The following is a 20711-nucleotide window of genomic DNA, read 5'->3' on the forward strand; positions in this document are numbered from 1 at the left end:
ATCTAAAATGTAATGACAAAATAGAGTCAAAAATATTTTGAATGTAAATATCATTCCAAAACATGTAAAAGGTTTTTTAAATGTATAAATGTACATAGACTTTAAAAAAAAATATATATATAAACGCTAGCACCAGGGAGGCAAGCAGCCAACAGGCCCAAGAATTATTCGCACCTTCTGCCGCAACTCGTCACACTCACACCTGGAGATACTCATCTGCAGCATTGGGCTCCCGCAGCGTGGGACACTCAAAACCAGTACCAGGTGGGCGATGAGCCTACAGGCCCCAGAATCACTCGCGGTTGCAGCCACAATTTGTCAAGCTCACGCCTGGATGCGCTTATCTTCAGCGTTGGGACCCCGCAATGAGGGACTCCCGAAACCAGCATCAGGGAGCAAGGAGCCTACAGGCACTAGAATCACTCACGCCTGCAGCTGCAACTCGTCACACTCATGCCTGGAGGAGCTTATCTGCATCATTGGGCTCCAGCTGCGCGGGATGTGCACATTCCCGTCTGCGCCAATCCACGGCCAATCAATGCTGGGGCCATTCTCTTTGCTGGAGGACATTGGAGCAGATGTAAGGTAAGGCATACACTTTCTTCAATCGGGGAGGAGTACCTACATTGCCAGTGTTGGATTTTGAAGAACACGCAAAGGCCTTACATTTATTGGGAGTACTATCTTGACGGTGGCTTGTTTTATCCTGATATTTGTGGCATTTCATATTTTAGTTGGAGGAGTTCCTCTTTAGTCAACCACTATGGGAAAGAGGAAGGCTGCTCATACTGAAAACACTAACAATAATAAGAGGGCTACCATTGACTCCTTCCTGGTGAAAGTGGTGGGGGCTATCTCAAAGGAGATTGATAAAGCAGAGAAGAGACTTTATTTGGGTGCTGCTGGCACTTCAGTACTCTAGCCTGGCAAAACCTCAGACACAGTAGCTTTAAATCCTAAAGTAACTAATTTCAAGAACCCACAGGGTTTCGCTATAGGTTCCTCAATGTCCACTGTGGTAGATGAGAGTCTTAGTACTCCCTCTGCAGACTCAATGGGATATGGTTGTAGGGTGACCATAGCCCCTAAAGAGGGATTGGAACTAGAGAGGTTGCCAGCACCCAAGAGGTCGCGGAAAGCTAAGAAGAGAATGAAGCCCCAGGGGAAAGGGAAGGAACCAGCAAAATTGATTAGCATGACAGATCTGGGGGAATTTTGGAACTCCCTAATGAAAAATTTTAGTGATTTAATGTCGGCTCTGCAATTGCAGCTTTGGGACAAACTTGATAAAGTACTGTCAGACTCTAGAGACACACTTGGTAAAGTGGAGAGTATGTTGGACACACTTATTAAGGTGCCCACCCCCCACCAAATCCCCATATACAGGCAATACGATCTTGCTTGCCTGTGCATAACAATTTAAAATGTATCCACCATCAAATAATCACCTGGCAGAGAACGGGTCTATGATATATGAAACGGATCAGGGAGAGGCTCCCTATAGAGTGTCTAACTCCCAAGCATGTGGTGTGAACAGGGGTGATGGGAAGAAGAGTCTTGTTTTAAGTGAGCTTGAGAAAGCTAGGGAGAAAGCTATGGATGGCCCAAATACTATAAATAGAGAGAGTTTACCAGTAATTGATCTTCCTCTGGCCTGTTGTACTTATATTGTAGTTTTGGTTGGGGTAACAGGCTTGGGAACGCATAGTAAGGAATCCACAGATAAGTTGATCAACAAAATGGTGCATTCGCTAGGAATACATAGAGCACTCAATGTGGCAGATATTAACCACATTCTGATGGCTAGAAGGGTCTCTTGGATTGGACGGACCAAGAAAACAATGGAGGGTGATATTGTGATAGTCACATTTAGATTCCCAGTACTTGCAGGCAAAATTTTGAGACATTCTTCTGAGTTCCCTTTCTGCACCTCTAACATCAAACCACTCCCATTAGGATTTCTTTACAAACCTACTTATAATACTTTAACAAACAGCCATGTTTTAGGCCGGCAGGGGGTGATGGCATTTTGGGAGGGACTAGAGGTGACAACTAGTGTCTATCCCCTGTCAGATCTTAATGGTTTAGATTTACAAACAGAGGGCACAGACCATAATTTATCGCTTGTAACAATGACTGAAATACCATTGCAGGAAAGTAAGCCAGGTGAATCCTGGCCAAGCAGGAAGGATAGCCATTTTCTGAGTTGCTCAAATTCAATCTGCCAAATAGACGCCTACGGGGAAACATTAGCCTCTTATACACCCTTTAGTTTGGAACTCAAGGGAGATGTTAGCTTGATATCCTGGAATGTGGTAGGCCTAACGTCTAAATTTGAAGACGTCAGGTGGATTCAATTCATAAGATCATTCAATATTATTTGTATTCAGGAGACCTGGGCGGTGGAAAACAAATTCTTTATGGAAGGATATAAGACATTCTTACTCCCAGCTGAGAGTTCTACCTCTGGGAGAGCAAAGGGTGGACTAGTTTTTAGGTCTCGGACTAGCGTCCCACGAAGTGGGCGAAGTCCGAGATTTTATGTTGTCTAGTATAGGGGCTTGAACACGCCCCTCTTCTCCATTGGCTGGCCTCGTAAATGCTGGCCAGCCATTGGAGGAGAGGGGCGTCACTCAGTTCATGCCCCGCCCTGACGCGAATCGGGGGCGTTTTTGTCTCTTTTTTTAAGCCCCGCCCCTTTTATAGTGATGGGCGTTACACCCCCCTCTCACCGAGGTCCCAGTCCATTTCTCCTGTAATGTACCCTTTGCTACCTCTTGTATTTTGTTTGCTCACAATTGTCACTTTTGCCTAATGTAACTTAACGTCTGCTTTTGTAACTGCTCACTCGTCTCATGGATCATTTCTGTTCCTATTGTGAAGCGCTGTGACGCACCGCCTGCAGTGACCTGAAGGGGCCGCCGCGCTGCCCGTGGCGACCCGGAAGTGCTTCTCTCCAGCACCTGGATCCAGACCTCTCGCCGAGTATACTCAATAACAGGACAGCACGGTAGCCATTTTCTTTGATCACATTATGGCACCCGACTACGTCCCAGCGGGATTTGCCACTTTGACAGGATTTCCCAAAACTCTGCAGTGCCGGTAATTCTAGTTGCTTGTTTAAAATTACTGACTCCCCGTGTCTGGCGTCGACTAGAGAACAGGGCGTGGCCGCCATTTTGTTTTGTTAATTATCATTATTGTGTAGAAAGACGGCGGTGGGGCTGCTTGTACGTAATTAGTGGCCCGAATACACCATTGTTGTCCTGGTGAGTTTGGACATGGTGTAAAATAAAAGAACGAAAGCAGTTACTAATATGATGTGAAATGGGCAAGGTCATGGTATGCCCCTTAAAACAATTAATCGTTTTCTAAGTTATTAGTGTACGTTACACTTTAACATACTTTACAAACAAGAATCGCGAACTTATCTGACAAAAAATCCTGGTATAAAATGTGGACGCCTTGCCATGGCACCTGCTTTTTTTACGAGAAATTGCTGTGCAGACTAGAATTTCAGAAGCAAGCCGCTCATGGCATCAAATATGGCACCAATAAAGGTGCCCATGTGCGTTGTCCATTACACTCCACCCTATCCGGTAAATGGACCTCCACACAGCTTCCCCACAACAAGGTCCCCCGTGGCACCGCGCCCGCCCCTGTGGGTAGCCCTGCATGGCACCGGGCCGGTGGCTGACTGGGAGCTGCCGGTTAATCCGAGAGTGGCCATAAGCAGCCCCGGGAGGGTGGCCCAGTGTTTACCTTCTGATACAGCCAGCTTTCCCTGGCTGACTCGTGGGTGAACCTGCGATTAGCGCACTATCAGAAGTTTACGGATCTGCCTCTTATTCCTCCCAGAATCCTAGACGTAAAAACAAGCTGGGGCTGCGGAGTGAACCGCAGGGCAGCCTCGGTGTAAGTGATGCTGCTGGGAGAGAGACGCCGCGCGAGCCATGACATAATTCCGCCTTTATACTATAATGAGGACAGGGCGGAAACCCCCGCTCTCGGCTCGGTTCTTGGAAACACAGCAAGACAGAGATTTGTTAAAGATGCGACTTCCAGTTTCAAAGCACACCCCCACCCCTCCACACACAGCCATATGCTCCACGATAGCTCAGGGGGTTGAAGCATCTACTGTGGAGATGTTCATGTATAATACAGGTCCCAGCTGGGTGGACTCCGCCTTTCACCATTTTCTTCTTTCAGAGTTTATTAAATATTAAGCGGGTAATGGCATCTTGAAAACTCGTCCTCCTTTTAACCCGACCTGTTGACATTTCCCGGCCACTTTTTTAGGTCTCGGACTAGCGTCCCACGAAGTGGGCGGAGTCCGAGATTTTATGTTGTCTAGTCCAGGCGCACGGGACCGACAAATCTACGCAAGCCGGGCACTCACGAAGTTACTTTCAGTTAGTGTCTTACTATTTTTGAGCACGTGCAGGTGTATTGTGCTAGTTTAGAGGTTGTATGGTGGTGTACTCACATCTTTGGAAAAATGTGACATTCTATGAAGAGTAGGGAATAAAATGATGGATTAACAGCCCTCTATCCGTTTGGAAAGTACAAGTTGTGTACTCGAGGGGATCATAGAAAAAATTATATCAAGTGAGCGAGGTATTTGAAAGTGTGGTGGTCGGGGAGGGATTGGGAAAGTGGTACCGAAAAAAGGGTACAGAAAGTGAAGGGTTAGGGACATAGAGGCCAGTTTGTGGTAGTGTGTGGTATGCCGTGTTTTCGGTGGGAGGAGGACTCGAAGAACATTGAGCATGCGCGGTGCTGCTTAGCAGAGACCAGTCCTTTTCTAAAGTACGTGGGAGGGGGCGGGGAGTTGTGGAGTGATACTGGTCTTCGGTCTATCTTTACCTGGAGTTGCTAATCGTGTCAGTGTTATTATTGAAGCGCCTTCAGTACCATTCGTGATTTAATGTACGTGCTCTTTCATTGTATGTGCAAATGAGTCAACCCAGAACTGTCGGAGCGCCTCAATGTGTTGATTCTGCACCTATGATAACATAGAATGCTCTATTTGTGACCCAGTGCTATATAATGAAAACATTCCTTTGCACTGTTACCTTCAGGGCCGGTTAGCTCAGTTGGTTAGAGCGTGGTGCTAATAGCGCCAAGGTCGCGGGTTCGATCCCCGTACTGGCCACTGTCAGTTTTTTTTTTTCTTGAAAGACAAATGTCATGCATTAAAGTACAAGGTTGTTTATTAATGTAATTTACTGGTCTGATATTTGTACCAGGGTGGGGTTTGACAGTGCCATGTAACCCCCCTTCGCGATACCTGACTCCTCCATGTTTTCAAGGGTCTCTGAAACTTCACTTTATGAAGCACTGTTTGAACCGGGTACGCCTCTGAAGAGCACACTTCCTCTCTGAGAGGTGCGGTTTCTCGGGTTCTCTGTGGGAATTCCAGAAGTCAAGAGAGATGGAGGGAAGAGCACATGGGTTATGTAGGCATCATTAAATCATATTGCATAATATATTGGTGCCCTTTATAATCGTTGCAGTCTCGTATTGTGTGGTTTACTGCATGTTTTGAGCACTTCGTCAACCAATGGTATGGTGTTCATACTTGAAAACATTACAAAATAAAAACAAATAATTACTTATAGTGATATGCATTTTTTATTACCTATTTTTTTAATGTTCCTATTCATATGGCAAGTTTTATTCACCTTCAATAATAATGCCGAGACCATTTCATTGTAAATGCTTGTTTTTATAGCTCTTAGGCTCTGCGCATCTGTGAAACGATTGAATTGGGCCTCCAAAGTGGCACAAGGCTTCAAATGCAAAAAGCAAGAAACAGGGCCCCTCCAGTATGTCGGAGCTAACTGGGCTTCTTGAATCGCTGCAGGGCTATGATCTCCCTCGGGAGAGCCTTGTTATGTTAGGAGATTTCAATTGTCATTTATGCCCTAATATCGGACAGAGCTCAGGAGACCTCTCCACATGCTTGGTGTCAGAGGAATGACACATGTAGCATTCCCCAGATGGCAGTGAACTAAATACCCTTCTAAATACTTATGACCTAATATTTACATTAGATAAGGTTCCCCTAACTGTTTTTACCCGCCATCTTATAAAGGTAGGGGATGTGCTACAACCATTAATTTTATTTTTTCTCATCATATCTGGGTTGTATTTTATCCTTTTGTAAAAAATTTGGATAGTCCCTATAGTGACCACAACCCTCTGAATTTGGGGCTTGAGCTACAAGGTGTTCAGTTACTGCAGGTAGTAGGAATGTGGGTACAACACTGGCAACAGATATGGGGTGGCCCCTGCGGTGGTTGCAGGTGCATACCAATGCTTTCAATCATTCCCTTTTGAAATTGAGGCAAAAGGAGATTTTAAAGTGCTTAGAAATGTCAACCACAGAAGAGGACATAGATAGTTCATTTATTCGCATCACCCAATCAGTTGCTAGTTTGTTAATCATCCCAGTAGCAAATCCCTGTGCAGACAGTCCAAGATGGTTTGATGCTTGGTGCTCCATGGTGCTTAGGAAGCTTTTCATGGCTTTGAAAGAGACTCCCCGTAATGCAGTAATAACTATAAGAGGGCTATAAAGGATTGGAGGTCCCTATTACAAAAACAAGCCTGGGATGCAAGCAAGTGAATTAAAAGATAGTACCCATTCCTGGAAGGTCATCAATAGTCCTTGATTTTCCGACCCAGAAAAGCTGAATTTATGTCACCATATCACTCCTGATCAATGGAAGGCTAATTTCCAGAAGGGTTATAAACATGGTGAGGAAGAACGAGGTCATAATAAATTAGATCTCCTCCCATGTGAGGCGCCAATTTACTTTCTCCTTGAGGAGGATAGGATTAGCATTGATGGTCTGTCCCAGAACAAGGCCTCAGGTCCTGACGGGATCCCCCGGTGTTGTATCAGAACAATATAGATGTATGGGCACCGGTCCTGACCAGGGTATTAAATGCCGCAGTATCATCATCTTTGCCTCCTAAATGGTCTACGATCATTATTGTCACGTTCTTCAAGAAGGGAGACAGGAATAATCCTCCTTGCTACTGCCTATATCCCTGATCGACTGTTAAGGTTTTGGGTCGGGATCTATTAAATAGGTTTTCTGAGTGGGAAGATAAAAATCAATTCATCTCAGAGATATAATATGGTTTCCATATAGGTAAATTGTTGTTATTGTTATTGTTATCTGGAGTTTGTATAGCGCCAACTCACCGACAGGTCTCTAGGTGCTTCTGACAGATGTAGTAACAAACAATTAGATGAATGAGCAAAAGGTACAGATGTAACAACCTTGCTCAAATGGAACAGAAAGCTTCCTTAAACAAGAGCGTTTTCAATGACTTCCTGAAGTGGAGGAGATTAGTTTCTTTGCGGAGGGGCTCTGGTAGTTTGTTCCACATCTGTGGGACTTGGACCGAAAAGGATCTCCCTCCCCCTAGTTGCCATTTTGAAACGCGGACAGGACAACAGTTGGGAGTTGGAAGACCTCAATGCTCGATTGGGGTTATAGACCTCAAGCCGTTTTTTTATATAGGCAGGCGCATGTCCGTAGATTGCCCTGTTGGCAATGCATAAGCTTTTAAATTCCACCCTTTGCTTTATGGGGAGCCAATGTAGCTTGTGCAGTAATGGGGAGGCATGGGTCTGTCTGGGTGATCTAAAAAGTAATCGCGCTGCATCGTTCAAAGTAACCTGCAGGTGGTTGATCAAATTTTTGGGCAAGCCTAGATAGAGTGCGTTCCCATAATCAATCCTTGAGATTATTGTTGCCGAGACAATAGTTCGGAGCATATTTAGGGAGAGTAGGGGAACTAGCTTGCGCAGCTGCCTGATTAAATTGGTACAGGTTCCAACAACAGAAGATACTTGGCTAGCCATTGTCAGCTCATGGTCGATCTTAATACCAAGGCTTTTTACGGTAGAGCATGGTTTCGGGGTAGGGCCAAGCTCTTGGGGCCAGAACAAATCGCCCCAGGGCGAGGCAGCAGTTGAAACCACCAGGACCTCCATTTTTTCAGGATTTATTTTCAGCAAATTTGCCGTCATCCAGCTCACCGTAAACCTGAGTATATTCTGGGCCTGGGTCTGTGCCGATGTCGTGTTGTCAATACTCAGCAACAGCTGAGTGTCATCGGCATAGTTAAAAATTCTACAGCCCATGCTTACCAGGGAGTCTATCAGTGGTTGTAAATAGAGGTTAAATAAGAGTGGTGACAGTGCAGAGCCCTGCGGGACTCCACACTCAAGAACACCTACCTCGGATATACAATCCGCTAATTGAATCCTCTGGGTCCTCTCTAACAGAAAGGATTTTAACCATTGAAGTGCTAGATCCTTTATCCCGAACGCGGCCAGTCTGTCCAGGAGCAGGGCATGGCTGACAGTATCAAACGCCGCTGAAAGATCTAAAAGTATCAGGGCACTTGGTTTTTTACTGTCAGCCATGCATTTGAGCTCCTCCAGCACCGAGAGCATTACTAACTCGGTACTGTGATGTGCACGAAAACCCGCTTGATGCTCCTGGAGTAGATGATGTGACTCCAGGAACGAAGACAGGGATTTTAGCACATGTTGTTCCAAGATCTTGGACAGAAAAGGCAGCTGTGATATTGGCCTATAGTTTTTCAAATTAGCCGGGTCCGCCCCCGGCTTTTTTATCAGGGGCTTGACGCATGCTTCTTTAAAGCTAGCTGGTAAAAGGCCGGTGTCTAGCGAGTTGTTTAAGAGGGAGATTATATGATCCTCTAGAATAGGGAGCGCCAGACAAAAAATTCCGGGAGGGCAAGGATCTGCAGGGGAGCCTGACTTGGTTGTATTCATAAGCTGCCCAAGGCTTGTAGAATCCATATCTGGAAACCTAATAATGGTGAATCTCGGAGGGACTTGGGGAACCTGTAATGTGGAGGAGATATTAGAAGTAGCCTTCTTAATATCTGACAAAATGGTTGCCACTTTCTCAAGAAAGTAACATTGAAAAGTATTACAATCTATCGTTATTTCAACCTTTTCATCTTTTTTACTCAGTTCTTTTAAAATTTTAAAAGTTTCTTTCTGTACATTAGCAGCGTTGTTTATACGAGTTTCGTAGTAGTCCCCTTTAGCTGACATAATAGGTTTTTTGTATAAATTCAAAGATATTTTATACCGGACTCGATCTGTACAATCTTTTGTCTTCCTCCAACATCTCTCAAGATGGCGAAGCTTTCTTTTATGATCCCTCAGGAGCAGGGTAAACCAAGGGGCCCCTTTTTAGGCACCCTTTATTTTCTGTACCCGTTCAGGAGCTATCTGATCGATGGCCTGTCTGAGGTTTGCCACTATGGTGTTATATTCCTGGTCTAGATCACCATGGGGGACTACTGATTGTATATATTTAGAAAGGGCGTCAGTTAAGGATTTAGAGTCGACGTTTTTCCATTGACGCACTTTTTTGGTTTTTAAAGGTGGTTTGACCGGAACACTATCCATAGGAATATCGCACAGGAGTATGTATGGTCAGACCAAATACAGGGTATGATGCTCGTAAGGACCACCTCTGGATCAGAAGTCCAGATTAGGTCGAGGGTGTGACCCTTAATATGCGTTGGGGCTTCCACAAGCTGTTTTAGACCAAGCGAGGTCATAGAGGTCTCTAGCAGACGAGTTGGTAGATCTTTATCTGCCCTGTCCCAGTGGACGTTAAAATCTCCTGTCACCAAGACTTTTTTATATCGATTACAAATATCAGACATGATAGGGGAAAATTGTTAATTGAACTCTAAAGTGCATTGTGGTGGACGATAGACAGTAAGGACAATAAAACATGTATTATTCAGGATGAATTTTACCCCAAATATGTCCGCAGAATTTACTGTTTCTGCTAAGACTTTAACCCCTGTTAGATGTTTTTTAAAAATAATTGCTACACCCCCACCTCGAACATTGTCCGGACGGTTGTGTCAGGCAATGTCGTATCTATTTAGGAGGGCGGCTATAATATCAGGGGAGGAATTGTCGCCCAGCCACGTTTCAGTAAGGGTTAATACATCTATGGTCTCATCTTGAAGAAGAGTAAAAATGTCAAGGTGATGTTTCTGAAGTGACCTTGTATTCAGGCTAGCGAGCTTCAGAGAGGGCGGGCGGGTAGGGACCCTACAGCTAGGGGATCGTAGGATGTTAGTTTCCTTTAATGTGGTCAACGTCGTAGGATTTAGAGACTGCCCACCTAGGTCTAATAGAAGTAACTCACTTGCTGAGTATGACAACCGCCTACCAAGAGTCCTGGTCCCTAGGCCCGGTCGTGCGCGGGCGCGCGCAGATGGGCAGGACTCTGGCACGACTCCGGCGCAGGTCCGGCACGTCCGCTGTACGCGTCCGCTGCGCGGAGTCCTGGTCCTTTCCTTATGAGCGCTACTAGAGCGCGTCACCCGCCCGGCCCACACTCAATATGGCTGCCAGAACCTGGGAGACCGACTCTCGGCGTCAATGCTCAGCCGAGAGCGGTCCGCGGGCGGAGGGAGTGGGGAAAGAAATAGGGTACACAAAGGGTGCAGCAGGAAATCTCCAGGCTTCTCCAATCAAGCCGAGAGCTCTAATTTTAAAAACGTGCAGGTACAATTAAAAAGAGTGCCAGAGATCGGCAATAGAGACCTCCCGGCTTCCGCCTCAGGAGGGTAAATGCATCTGTCAGTAAGCACTCGCGCCGGCGAACAGGCTCCTTATGAGCGCTACTAGAGCGCGTCACCCGCCCGGCCCACACTCAATATGGCCGCCAGAGCCCGGGAGACCGACTCTCGGCGTCAATGCTCAGCCGAGAGCGGTCCGCGGGCGGAGGGAGTGGGGAAAGAAATAGGGGACACAAAGGGTGCAGCAGGAAATCTCCAGGCTTCTCCAATCAAGCCGAGAGCTCTAATTTTAAAAACGTGCAGGTACAATGAAAAAGAGTGCCAGAGATCAGCAATAGAGACCTCCCGGCTTCCGCCTCAGGAGGGTAAATGCATCTGTCAGTAAGCACTCGCGCCGGCGAACAGGCTCCTTATGAGCGCTACTAGAGCGCGTCACCCGCCCGGCCCACACTCAATATGGCCGCCAGAGCCCGGGAGACCGACTCTCGGCGTCAATGCTCAGCCGAGAGCGGTCCGCGGGCGGAGGGAGTGGGGAAAGAAATAGGGGACACAAAGGGTGCAGCAGGAAATCTCCAGGCTTCTCCAATCAAGCCGAGAGCTCTAATTTTAAAAACGTGCAGGTACAATGAAAAAGAGTGCCAGAGATCAGCAATAGAGACCTCCCGGCTTCCGCCTCAGGAGGGGAAATGCATCTGTCAGTAAGCACTCGCGCCGGCGAACAGGCTCCTTATGAGCACTACTAGAGCGCGTCACCCGCCCGGCCCACACTCAATATGGCCGCCAGAACCCGGGAGACCGACTCTCGGCGTCAATGCTCAGCCGAGAGCGGTCCGAGGGCGGAGGGAATGGGGAGTGGGGAAAGAAATAGGGGACACAAAGGGTGCAGCAGGAAATCTCCAGGCTTCTCCAATCAAGCCGAGAGCTCTAATTTTAAAAACGTGCAGGTACAATTAAAAAGAGTGCCAGAGATCGGCAATAGAGACCTCCCGGCTTCCGCCTCAGGAGGGGAAATGCATCTGTCAGTAAGCACTCGCGCCGGCGAACAGGCTCCTTATGAGCGCTACTAGAGCGCGTCACCCGCCCGGCCCACCCTCAATATGGCCACCAGAACCCGGGAGACCGACTCTCGGCATCAATGCTCAGCCGAGAGCCGTCCGCGGGCGGAGGGAGTGGGGAAAGAAATAGGGGACACAAAGGGTGCAGCAGGAAATCTCCAGGCTTCTCCAATCAAGCCGAGAGCTCTAATTTTAAAAACGTGCAGGTACAATTAAAAAGGGTGCCAGAGATCGGCAATAGAGACCTCCCGGCTTCCGCCTCAGGAGTGGAAATGCATCTGTCAGTAAATCCACAGTAGACCATTGTTTGCACCTTTATCTTTTGATATCCAAATATACGATTGCCAAAGCGGGCCCTCTCTACTTAGGTTTCATGGACCTAACTGCAGCATTCGACACAGTGAACCGGTATAAATTGTGGCAGCTATTAGACGAGTTAGGAGTTGAATGAGCAATATTAAATGTTTTAATGACTCTTTACGCCCACACAACAGCAGCAGTTAGATTTACACAAGTAGGGGGACTCATCTGATCATTTTAAATGTTTGAGAGGAGTGCATCAAGTGTGTATCCCCGCCTCTTTTATATTTACTTTATAGATTAATGGACTATAATCTCCTTTGATATCTCTCCAGGCTGATACCCTAAGAAAAGGCAGTAGATGATTAGTGCCAGTTCTGCTGTACACAGATGAAGCTGTGCTTATAGCACGTACTCCCAAGGTGCTGCAAGTTTTAATAAATGGGTTTCTTTTATGAACGGGTTGGATTTGTCCCCTAATTTTACCAAATCATTTGTGAAGGAGTTAGGTTGTCGAGGGGCTACACTAAAAACTTACAAGGCAGGCACTCTTAGCCTAGCCAAGGTCCCGGCTTCTACATATTTTGGTGTCTTATTTGATGCCAAACTAAACTGGAACAATCTGAAGGAGGAGAAGCTAGGAGACCTGAAAAAATCATTGGGAGCTATTTCAAATTATGCATATAAATTGGGCACATGGCACATGGTGATTTTAAAATTATATCAGTCCTTTTTCATCTCCAAGGTCTTTTACGGGAGTGAGATCTGGGGGTATGTGGCAGCATTCAAATTACAGAGGACGCAAAATAAATTTCTAAGACAGATTTTGAAAACCCCCAGGGAACCCCTGCTTACTCTGTACATGAGGAACTTGGGACTGAGTACGTTGCTGATTTAGTTGCAGTTAAGCCTTTGTTGAGTTGGGTGAATGTCTGGTCTAATGAGGACGCATCTTTTAATCAAGGAGTAATATTGGATTGCCTCTCACTTGATCACGTTTTTAACATCCCTTGGTTTGGATAAACTAAGGAAACTCTCCTGGCTCTGGGAAGGTCAGGCATTTTTACAAAATACGACACATTGATAAAAGACTTGTTTTTGAAAAAAGCCACTGCTGGGTTTGGAGTGTCGACAGCCAATTAGCATAAAGCTTGTGATCGTGTGGGTGCGTGGATCCTGCGCTGCCATAGATATATATGTGTTTTTACTTTTGATTTTCTCAGCAACTACTTAACGGATTTACACCATTTAACAAAAGGCCTCTTTCTGAACCAAAGGCTATCTCTTTGCCAATTTTGGGGTAATTCCGTTCAGCAGTTCGGGCTGTAGCAGTGTCTAAAGTTTCTTATGAAAATTGCATGGGGAAAACACGTTTTGGGACCGCCCTTTTTTCTCAGTCCCCGCTTGCCGATTCACCTCAACACTTTCAGGATAGGAGCGGACCGGAGCGCCCCACATGTTTTGAAAATTTCGCTAAGATTCATCAACCGACGCCAAAGTTATTGGAAATAGAATGTTGTGAATTTCCTATGGAAAATAGGTAATATATATATGTTTCACTTACAGACCCACCTGAGGGCAATAAGAATAAAATGCAGCATAAAAGGGGAGTGTTCTTGCTTGCAACGCTGCGCAGTCTCAGAGATGCAAGTGAACAAGAAGATGTAACTTCGAAACGCGTAAGGCTGTTGAAATTTTAATGAAGGAGGAATGCCGGTTGCTTCTTAATTATCCAGTCTGGGGTGCGTTTTCAAATGCAGGATGCTTTGTGAAAAAAAAATACATATATATATATATATATATATTTATATGCAAAAAGAAGGAGAGAACTCTGGGTAGCTCTCAAGTTTAGGTGGAAAGCAGCCCCTGTTAGAGCACTCTCAACACCAGCGACACTCTAGATCTGCTCACCTCAAATGTCTGTTTTTCTATCAAAGTTTTTAAGCATATGATTAGCACAGTGCTATTTATATATATATATAGATATATATATATGTATATATATATTCACTGAAAAAACCATAGGTTTGACACCAGTTATAGTTAGCTGGAAATTTTACTGACATAAAACCATTGAAATTCCCACGTTATAGTTAGTTGGACTCACTATAACTTGCGCGCCCGCAATGCACTGCTGATGATGTCACATATTACATCATTCATGACATGGTTAGTGACATCACTGATGACATCACTGATGACATCTCAAATGACATCACTGATGACATCACTGATGACATCTCAGTGAATTTAATAGGTTTTTTAAATGCTAATTCCTAACTATAACTGGTGTGAAACCTATGTTTTTTTCAGTGAATTTCATAGGTTTTTTAATAGCTAATTTCTATAGCTATGAAATATAATATTTTTTATAATGAATCCTATATTGTATATTTATGTAATACTATCTTTTTATGTATATTGTTCATGTTTATTTATTTTTTTATTTTTTGCCCGAAAGCGCTCCCGGTGCGCGTACCGGTGAGCGCACCGGTAAGCGCAATCTTGCGGCGCGCCCCGGTGCGCGTACCGGTGAGCGTCCCATTAGCGCTATTTCCGCGAACGAAAACAACATTGTGACGTATCGCGTAGCCGCGTGATGCGTCTTATGACGCACGGCGTAAGCGCCCCCGGGCGCGCCCCGACGCGCTTACGCTATGCGCCCTGGGGCGCGCCCCGGTGCGCGCCCCCTGGCGCGTAGCGTCATGTGACCTGAAAATAACACTTTTCATTGGTTCAGAACAGTTTTGTTTTCCAAATGATGAAAGCCCCCACCTTTTTTCCTCATTCTCATTGTTCTTTGAGTGAGGAAGACCTGTTTCTGTTCATTGAGAAATGGCTACAGTAGCAGCAGCAGGAGCATCTGCACCACCACCACCACCACCACCACCACCACAAGGACCACCACAACACCACATTGGTGGTGAAGAAGAAGAGGAGGAGGAGGAGGAGGAGGAGGAGAGGCAGTTCCTGCCTGAAGATAATACCACCTATAAACCTAAGGAGCACTTTGTGTGGGAGTTTTTTAAAATCCCAAAGGACCAAAAGAAAGTCAATGCGCCAAAGGTGACATGTCTCATCTGTGGCACTGTACTTTCCAGGGGGAACCCTGCCAAAAAATATTCATTTGGGAACCATACAATGCTTTGCCACATGCAACGCAGGCACCCTAACAACTATGCTGCAGCAGAGGTCAGAGAACTGACCAAAAACCCTCGGCAATCTTCTCCTAGCACCTCCAAAACAAATCAACCCACTCCATCGGGTCCAGAGACAAGGGAGATGGTCCCAAATATACAACGCCAGTTCGGAGATTACAAAATAATTTGTATATTTTGCGGGACTACAATTTCTTATGGTGAGCAAAGCATCAAACTCATCAACCATGCTGGAGACAACCACAAGTGCAAAAAGAAACCTTAATTTTTTCCTGATTTTTTTTGCTACAGTTGAGCCGTTTACAATTCCCTGTTATTTGTTTGTCCCCATAAAAAATACAAAAAAAATATAAAATTGTTCATAAAAGCCAAAAAAAGTTAAAAAAATTCAAAAAAACTATAGAAACACTATAAAACAACATAAAGAATTAAAAAAAACAGTCCTTTTAAGAACTACCTCCAATTTATAAAAAAATGCTACAGTTTAAAAAAAATCTGTCATTCTTTTTTTTCCATGGTACGCTCCCCGGTGCGCGTACAGGGCGCTCCCCCCGGGAAAATCGAAAAAAAAGATGGCGGCCGCTCTGGACTGTTTGGAATGTTCACAGACACCCGAGAGCCAATCAGCTTTCCGCTCGCGAATTCCCGTAGCGCGCTGGTACGCGCCCCTGTGCGCGTACCGGGGCGCGCTTATAGATATATATATTTTTTTGAACCTAAATTACTCAAAATCCACTGGAGCACATATCTTGAGACATAGCAAAGGCACATCGGGCTACCAGTCCCTACAATTTTGCCAAGTTTGGTGGAAATCCATTCAGCCGTTCGGGCTAAAAGTGAGTCCAACCGCCCTATGGAAATTAACATGGGGAAAACACGTTTTGGGACCCCCCTTTTATCTCGGCCCCCACTTGACGAATCCCCCCCCAAACTTTCAGGGAAGGAGCGGAGCGGAGCGAGCCATCTTCTTGGAGAAATTCAGCCAATTCCGTCCATCAACGCCAAAGTTATTCCCAATGGAATGTTGCGGATTTCCTATGGAAACTAGGTCCTAACTATAACTACCTATATATATATATATATATATATATATATATATATATCCAAATCACCTCCTCCAACGACGAGAGTGAAGAGGCCACACCAGGGGAGTAAGAGGAAACACCTTTATTCCTTTACAGCAGGTAAGGAAAGTTCACATCATCCGTTATTAGGCGAATGCATTTCAGCTTCTGTATAGCCTTCCTCAGCGCCACGGGTGTGTGCAAGTTAGGTGGCGGCAATTTTCACAGATGTAATGTCACGCCCCACCTAATAGGTTTAAGCTCTGCTCCGCCCCTACAGGTAAGTACCAAAAGCAGATGTCCTTGGCTAGTTGCTTAATGCACGGCAACTACCAGTTCCAGGATGCAATGTTTTCAGTCTTGCCTGGTGGATACTGCACGGGGTGGAATAGAGCTGTGCTGCTAGGGAACCCTCAAAACCCGATGCCATAGGAATGCACCGTCTCCTCCAGTCCCCAGACCGTTTCAACCTCCATAGTCCTGGTGTCGTCTAAGCGGGGGCAAGGATGGGATTCATGCCTCGCCCAGCGTGAAATTTTGTGACCCCAACACCGCATATATATATGTGTGTGTATGTGTGTGTGTGTGTATGTTTTTGTGTATACTTTAAAAAGGAAAAAGGTAATATAATTTTTTTAATGCATTTAATTTAAAAACAACTTAAGGTATTACAAATGTTTTAAGATGAAAACGAAAACACAAACAACAAATATCCCTCAAGTTAGATATTTATGTAAACATACAAAATAATGATGTTATTTACAATTTTAAATGAAAGAAACAAATTGAAAATTAAATAAAAAACATAAATATATGCTATATACAATATATGTATAGTTACAGGAAAATACAAAACATAATATAAAAAGTAACACTTCTATTGCAAAATGCTTGATTTGTTTTTATCAATATATTAAAAAGTGCACCATTAAACCTCCCCCCAAAAAGTGTATTGAAAAAAACCATTCCCAAAATATTAATTAAAATTAAAAACAAAAAATATTAAAATACAACTACTACTACTACTAATAATAATAATAATAATAATAATACTAAGAAGAAGAAAAAGAAGAAGAGGAAAAGAAGAAAATATTAATAATACAATTTCACCAACAGTCTAAGCAACAGATTAGAAATTGGTGGACTTCAGAAGGGTTAGGTTTACTATTCTGACTCTAGTCATAGCAACAGTAGAGAACGTGTTAAGGTTTGGAAACGTCAGATTTACTATTCACAATCCAGTCAAAGCAACAGTAGGGGAAAGTGTTGCACTTCAGGGGGGTAACATTGACTATTCCCACTCCAGTTGAAGCAGCAGTATTTATTTATTTATTTATTTGAACTTTTACCGCGCACAGCTACCCACAGTGGGTTTCCCGGCGCTAGGGATAGACTGAAGAAGAAGATGTCAGATAGCCAGCCTGCAGGTACCAATTACTTATGTAAACAACAGCGTTTTCAGAGCTCTATGAAAACGAAGAAGACTCGTCTCTAATTTAAGGGCTGTGGGCAGGGCATTCCAATATTTGGGACCAAGATAGGAGAAGGAACGTCCACCCATCCTTGCCAGCTTAAATCTCGGTATAGAAAAATTGCCAATTTCCGAGGATCGTAAGGTACGTGTGGGCCTGTAAGGTTGCACAAGCTTTTGTAAGTAAGTAGGTGCGATGCCTTGCTTGATTCTAAACATGTAGCATAATGTCTTAAACTTTATGCGGCTGGAGATCTTCAACCAGTGAAGATCATACAAGGCAGATAATGCCGAGATTCTTCTAGGAACGTTCTTCAAGAGTCGCGCGGCAGCATTTTGTACAACCTGTAATACTTTAACAGTGGCTACATCAGCACCCAGATATAATATATTGCCGTAGTCCAGGCGAGATGTTATCAATGCCTGGACAACCGTTCTACGGGATGGAATAGGAAGCATCCATAAGATCTTTTGTAGCCACCTAAGAGTAGAAAAACAGGTTGCTGCAACCTTAGTGGCCTGCTGCTTCATTGTTAACTTGTCGTCAATTTGGACGCCCAAGTTGCGTACAGCATGTGTGGGTACAGGGAGTGAGCCCATCTCATTTGGCCAATGCTGAGGGCCCCAGAGGTTCTTATTTTTCCCCAGAATGACCACCTCTGTCTTCTCCCCATTCAGTTTGAGACAGTTCCTCTGCATCCAGTCAGCCACAAGAGTGAGGCCCGACTTTAGTGCAGAGGGGTTATTCTCGTCTCGCCCTGATAGAGAGAAGACAACCTGGGTGTCATCAGCGTAAGAGAACAGGGTCAGCCCCGCCTGCTCTACGATGTTAGCCAAGGGTTTTACATAAATATTGAACAATAAGGGGCTGAGTATGGACCCTTGGGGGACACCCCGCGCTGAGGGACAGACCGCTGATGCCGCCTTAGGGGAGAAAACTTGAAAGGTTTGCTCACCAAGAAAGGAGGCCACCCAGGCTAAGGCCATGCCAGTCACACCAAGAGACCGCAGAGAGTCGAGAAGGATGGAATGTGACACGGTGTCGAAAGCTGCACTCAAATCCAACAGGATGAGCGCCATAGTTTCACCCTGATCGACACCGTGTCGGAGGCTCTCTGTCACCCCAAGAAGGGCTGTCTCGGTCGAATGGCGGGATCGGAAACCCGACTGGGAGGAATGTAAGAAACCAGAGCTTTCCACCAGTTCAGTGAGCTGGGTATTAATGTGTCTCTCTAACACTTTAGAGAAGATGGGTAGCAAGGATATTGGACGAAAATTAGCAGGATTCGAGATATCAGCACCAGACTTTTTTAACAAGGGCACTACCATAGCGTGTTTCCATGGCTGGGGTACATATGCCTCAGTGAGTGAAGCGTTTACCAATTTTACAAAAATCTGATGGGTCGAGGAATCCAATTGTTTAAGTATTTTAGCCGGAAGTGCATCGCACGGAGAACCAGAGCGCACACTATTTAGACAAGAAGAGAAAGAAACATTGTCTAGTGGCTGCCATACAGAGAGTTTGGCTGCGTCATCAACATTAGCAGATGACTGCACAGCGCCAGATGCAGGAGGTGTTACCACCGGTGACAGGGTAAAAAGATCATAGATCAAGTCGACTTTTTTAACAAAAAAAGTCAGCTAAGGATTGGCATTGAACCATGTCAAGCATGGGGGGCATAGGAATTGAGTCCGCTCCTGTCCGTTTTTTTACAACTGAAAAGAGCACCTTAGGGCAGTTTTGTGCTTCTGAGACTATTTTTTTTGTAAAGTCTGCTCTGGCTGTTTTGCAGCTGTTATGATAGCCCTTCAGAGCTTCTCTATAAGCTACTTTGCATGTAGGAGAATAATTGCGCATCCATTTCCTTTCTAGAATCTTACATTGAGTGCGAAGGCACTTCAGGTTGTCGGAAAACCATGGTGCAGGGGGATGATGAGGCATATTTTTCTTAGATGTCAAAGGAAGCGTGGAATTAACAGCATTATTTAACCACTGACCAACTGCACAATTTAGTGCGGAGATAGGTAGGTCAGTGTTAGGAAGTGTCCTCAGCAATTGTTTATTAAGTTCTGGCATGTTAATTTTTCCCCAACTGCGTGTCCGTTTATCTATTTCCTTTCCGATCTGTGCTGCTGTCCTGGTAGTATCCAATGAAAAAGGAACAGCAAAGTGGTCGGACCATTCTATTGGGCGTGCTTTCTGAGAGCAGTCCAGCTGTAGATTTGACAAGATGGGATCTAATAAGTGACCAGCATGATGTGTAGGGGCAGAATTCAATAGTTGAATGTTAAAAACTTCGAGAATAGAAGTGAGCTGTTTAGTGGACGTACAATCGAAATCTTCAAGATGGATATTTAGATCCCCGAGAATCGTAAAGTTGGCAGCTCTAAGAAGTAAGGGGGCCAGGGAATCTGGCAAAGAAGAAACCCAGGGATTAGCATTCCCAGGAGGGCGGTAGATTAATAGACCTGTCATTGTAAACTGAGGGTTAATAGTTAGCCTAAACAGGGCTGCCTCACAACCTTTGAGATGAATGTCTTCGAATTTACAGGTGTACTTAGATTTGAAGATCATGGCTATCCCCCCCCCCTTTACCTGTAACTCTGTCCTTTCTTGCGATGACATAATTTGGGGGAATTGCAGCGGCAATATCAGGGCCAGAACTGTCATGTAGCCAGGTTTCCGTGAGAAACACCGCATCCGGTTGCTCATCAGTGATGAAATCAAAGATGTTGTATTTGTGTTGTGGAAGAGATCTACAATTAATACTCCAGAAATGTAATAAGGAGTATGAAAGGCCAGTTTTAGGCTTAACAGGCCTACTACGTCTGCCATAACGCTTAAGCGATCTGCAACTCGCTGGCATTCCGAGAGCAAATCCGCATTGGTGACATTTATATTTGGGGAAGGGCAATGTACATACAGAGCAGTTCTTGCTAGCGAAGCGGCGCCATAAATATAGATCCTCAGCAGAATAGGAGAGGATCATAATGCTATGCAGTAAATCAGAACAATAAGTTACTCACAGATGAAATGTAGAGTACCTATAGAGTA

At 44.9% G+C, this 20711-nt stretch overlaps 1 protein-coding gene and 1 non-coding gene across 2 annotated transcripts in view; one reads left to right on the top strand and one right to left on the bottom strand.

Annotated features, from left to right (window-relative positions):
• The window catches only part of ST6GALNAC3 (ST6 N-acetylgalactosaminide alpha-2,6-sialyltransferase 3), a 1741316-nt gene that overhangs the window by 1359133 nt on the left and 361472 nt on the right, over positions 1–20711 (bottom strand). The gene's annotated exons all lie outside the window — the stretch shown is intronic.
• On the top strand, positions 5082–5155 carry TRNAI-AAU (transfer RNA isoleucine (anticodon AAU)). Its single transcript has one exon. It is a non-coding gene; the product is annotated as a tRNA-Ile (tRNA).

Source organism: Lissotriton helveticus, chromosome 1_1, assembly GCF_964261635.1.
Source record: "Lissotriton helveticus chromosome 1_1, aLisHel1.1, whole genome shotgun sequence".
NCBI lineage: Eukaryota > Metazoa > Chordata > Amphibia > Caudata > Salamandridae > Lissotriton > Lissotriton helveticus.